The sequence below is a fragment of the Globicephala melas genome, chromosome 8 (genome assembly GCF_963455315.2).
Source record: "Globicephala melas chromosome 8, mGloMel1.2, whole genome shotgun sequence".
Lineage (NCBI taxonomy): Eukaryota > Metazoa > Chordata > Mammalia > Artiodactyla > Delphinidae > Globicephala > Globicephala melas.
Genome location: NC_083321.1, coordinates 11315833 through 11321068, shown reverse-complemented (window position 1 = coordinate 11321068; position 5236 = coordinate 11315833).

Sequence of the window (5236 nt, the reverse complement as noted above, 5' to 3'; positions counted from 1 at the left end):
TCTCTTCCAACACTAATCTTTGTTTCATTTTATGAATCTTGAGATGAAATTTTTATTTCTTGGTTTTCTTACAATTAGATATGGGTCGTATGGTTTGGGAAGTGATTTATTTCTAAGTCGTAGAGACCTAAGCTTCTTGCATTTGTAGTACTGACATTAGCACAAGTAACTTCAAAGGTTCCCGTGGGTTGGAGGAGAGAGCACAGATAAAAAGAATGAGGAATACATATATATTTTTAAATTTTAGAAGCCACAGCTTAAACTACCATGATAAACTACCTTCTGATTAAATAAGGTAATGCACGTCACAGTAAGCATTCAATATATAAAAATAATGACTATTATTTGTCTAAGTACTACCTTTGGGCATGCCACACTATTCTTCATGCTTGACTGCACTTGAGTATTTCTATCTTGTGTCAGAATTTATTTCAGTCCTTGCAGGGTTTTTTTTTTTTTTTTTTCCCATCTCTGCTGTTATAAAGGCCCAAAATTCCCTTAGGGAACAAGATTTTTCAATTCCTCAGGAGATACAGCATCTCTCCAATATGCTCTGCAAAGTTCAAGCCTCTAGTTTGGGGCCTTCCTCCTCTGTGCATATGCATTCATCAAATTCTGAAAGGAGGTTCATGAACCACAAAAAGGCTAAAGAACCCCAGCTCAAACTATTATGACTGAAGCACAGCTGCTCTATTTACGAGGAGCTGGGGTTTGGCGCTTTTCTCCCTAGTCCTAGTTTTGTATGTCCAATGCCAGATAACTCCTAGATTTTCTTTTTGTCAGAGCCCCGTGGAACGCTGGTATCATTCCATAAACCCTAAAAATAATTCTGTGTTGTCAAAATTCTTAAAGTTTGGAAACAATACTTAAAACACCCCCATCCCAGAGATTCAAATGCTCACTAGCCTATTAAAAATGCTGAGAAGTACTGCAGTAAAGAAAGCTGTTTAACTTACCTCCTCGTGGAAATGCTTTTTCCTGTGTAAACCTATTAACTCCCCGACAGCATTAGTATCCGGAGAAAAAAAATTCCCTATTAGACAGAAGTGTGCAATCCATGAAATTCATACAAAGTATCCCCCAGGAGCAACGCATTTCAGAGTTCTACTCTTTGAACATTTCGTGCCAACTTTCAGAAGGACTGTATATATTTTGCCATGTATAATTCATGATTCTCTCTCATTAAGCTGAGCATTTTGTAAGGACTCACTTTTTGGTCATGCTTACCTTTCAAATACCATCAAAATGTCTGAAATGTTTTAGTTATCAATAAAAGCTTCATGAATAACTCAGAACATTTTGTTTGTTTCATTGATGGGGAATTGAGTAACCAACTGTTCCAATTTTCCAGGACTGAGAGGTTTCCCAAGACTGGAGTCTTTCAGTACTAAAGCTGGAAAGTCCCAGGCAAACTGGAACAAGTTGGTCATGCTAAGTGGTGGTGATTTTTTGTTTTGTTGATTTTTGTTTTCAGTAGTTCTATTTGTGCACTCTGTGTGTGTGTGTGTGTGTGTGTGTGTGTGTGTGTGTGTGTGTGTGGTATGTGTTGGGAATTGAGCTAAACATTGACCATGAATTTTTGGTTGTTGCTTAATCCTCACAACAGTCCCAGGAAATAAGAGGTATTATTTTGTCTCCATTTCAATGACAAGGAAACTAAGACAAAGGTTTCATGCCTGGCTCAAGAATACATAGACTTTCTCTGAAGAAAACCATAATTCGAAAGGATACATGCACCACAATGTTCATTGCAGCACTGTCTAGAATAGCCCAGACATGGAAGCAACCTAAATGTCCATCAACAGGTGAATGGATAAAGAAGATGTGGTACATATATACACTGGAATATTACTCAGCCATAAAAAGAATGAAATAATGCCATTTGCAGCAACATGGATAGACCTAGAGATTATCATACTAAGTGAAGTCAAATATCACATGATATTGAGAAAGACAAATATCACATGATATCACTTATATGTGGAATCTAAAAAAAAATGATACAAATGAACTTATTTATAAAATAGAAACAGACTCACAAACTTCAAAAACACACTTATGGTTCCCAAAGGGGAAATGTGAGGGAGAGAGATAAATTAGGGTTTGGGGATTAACATATACACACTACTATATATAAAATAGATAAACAACAAGGACCTACTGTATAGCACAGGGAACTCTACTCAATATTCTGTAATAACCTATATGGGAAGAGAATCTGAAAAAGAATGGGTATATATATATATATAACTGAATTACTGAGCTGTACACCTGAAACACAACATTGTAAATCAACTATACTCCAATATAAGATAAAAATTAAATTAAAAAGAAAAAAGATTACACAGCCTTGACGCCCCCCACAGCCCTGGAGCCTGTGCCCTTAACCACCTCTCTCCTGCCTTCCAAAATGGCTTCTGCAGGTACAGCAAAGACAATAAGGTCACAAAATTCCCCTTTGAAAATAAGCACTCAGTAATTCATGTGGAAAATAACGTGGACAAGGCTAATCCACTTCCTGCTGGGTGAGATAGAGATGGGAAGGGAAAGCAACCTGGAAAGTCATAATCTTGACATTAATCCAAGAGGCGAGTGAATTTGAATATGAGGTTTTAATATGTTATAAGCAGGCCAAGCAAGCTGAGGGCTATTTTTAGCTCTGAGTTATGAAACACAATCACATGGGCAAGTGGCCTACATTTTCAGTTTTATATTCGGTGAGGAGTTTTGCCATCTAAGTGAGAATGACATTTTGCCGACCCCATTTGGAAAAGGCAGCTGGAATGCTGAGTGTGCTGAGCGGGAGACCTACTGACTGGGGTAGAGCTGCTTACAGATTTTGTACCTCAGCTTCGTCATCTGAGAAACAGGAGATGGTGGGAAGGTCAAGATAGAGTAGAAGGCATGGAGAGCCAGCAGAGTGGATGAGAATCCTGGTTCTACCCCTTAGCACCTGTGTGTCTGAACCTCAGTTTCACCATCTAGAAAATGAAAAAAATTAATTCACCTCTCACAGATGTACTGTGAATTTTAAAGAGGTACTGTACATTAAAATATAGAAAACATATCTGGCATGATAAAAGTGATCAATAAAATTATAATTCCCTTTCCTTGAAGGTTTAATCATTAATCCTTTCAGGAAGATGCATTGATTTAGATTCCGCATATAAGCGATATCATACGATATTTCTCTAAAAAATTTTTTTTTCAATGATGATACACATGAACTTACATACAAAACAGAAACAGACTCGTGAACTTAGAGAACGAACTTATGATTACTGTGGGGAAGGGTGTGGGGGAGGGATAGTTAGGGAGTCTGGGATAGACATGTACACACTGCTGTATTTAAAATAGATAACTAATAAGGACCTACTGTATAGCACAGGGAACGCTGCTCAATATTCTATAACAACCTAACTGGGAAAAGAATGTGAAAAAGAATAGATACATGTATATGTATAACTGAATCACTTTGCTGTACACCTGAAACTAATACAACATTGTTAATAATCAGGTATACTCCAATACAAAATCAAAAGTTAAAAAAATAAAAATAAAGGAAGATGCATTGAACACCTGCTATGTGCCAGGTACTAAGTTAGGTGCTAGGGATTCAAGAGTAAAGATGACAGAGTGCCTGTCCTCAAACCACTTACCATTTAGTAGAATATGGTGACACTTTTCCAACTTTTCGTCCTTTGGGAAGTTACTCCACAGCTCTAAGGCTTGGTTTTATCAATTATAAAACTAGGGATGGAGTGGGAGTTTGGAGTCAGCAGATGGAAACTATCATATGTAGAATGAATAAACAACAAGGTCCTGCCGTACAGCCCAGAGAACTATATTCAATATCCTACGATAAACCGTAATGGAAAAGAATATGAAAAAGAAAATATATATGCATAACTGAATCACTTTGCTGTAGAGCAGAAATTAACATTGTAACAGTGTAAATCAACTATACTTCAATTAAAAAATAAATAAAAATAAATACATAAAAAATAAAACTAGGATAATAAAGTAAATGCTTAATAGAGTAATTGTGAGAAAAGTGTTCAGCAGAGCTTTTAGCACACAGAAAACCCTCAGAAAATATTTAAGGAAGGGGGGTGTGGTCTCTAAGCCTCTTTACATCTGTAGGGTGTATGAATGTTGTGTGCACTAACCTCAGGGCTACTATTTCTTCTTTCTTCAGAAAACGTCTGGGAGTTTAGGATTCTATCTCTGCGATTGTTGGCAACAGAAATCACGATCTTGAGGAATGTAGAACAATATTATTCGACCCTCAGAAACTGTCACAGAATTTAGAGTGTGTGAGGAGACTTCTTAGATCATATTTGCTGGGAAATGGGCTCTGAGACTGAGATTTGCATGCAGGTGGCTTCCTGGGGAATGTTCTTAGGAACAGCACCTGTGAGGGAGAGACGGCAGCAGGACCAGAGCGAGAAGTTGGACTGTGATTGTGTTGCAGTTGCAACAAACACCTCAGCCAATCCCTTGGGGATCTCTGGGGCTGGAATGGCCCTTAGGAACTGTCTCAAGGAGATAAGGGGCCAGGCCTTTGTATCCCTCACTGACCAGTCTTGGATGTGGGTTACCTTGAGTGAGGTGTCTCCCTTCAGCTGAAGGCAATTCCTGGAGGGAGTTCAAATATGAGGTCCAATTAGAGAATGCAAATCAAAACTACAGTGAGGTACCCCCTCACACCGGTCAGAATGGCCATCACTAAAACTCTACAAATAGCAAATGCTGGAGAGGGTGTGGAGAAAAGGGAACCCTCCTACACTGTTGGTGGGAATGTAAGCTGGTGCAGCCACTATGGAAAACAGCATGGAGGTTCCTCAGAAAACCATATGATCCAGAAATCCCACTCCTGGGCATATATCCAGACAAAACTCTAATTCAAAAAGATACATGCACCCCTATGTTCATAGCAGCACTATTTACAATAGCCAAGACATGGAAACAACCTAAGTGTCCATCGACAGATGAATGGATGAAGAAGATGTGGTGCAGATATACAATGGAATACCACTCAGACATGAAAATGAACGAATAATGCCATTTGCAGCTACATGGTTGTAACTAGAGTTTATCATACTAAGTAAAACAGGTAGAAACAGAAAGACAAGTACCATATGATATCACTAAAATATGGCACAAATGAACTATCTACAAAACAGAACAGACTCACAGACACGAAAACAGACCTGTTGCCAAGGCGGGGGTGGGG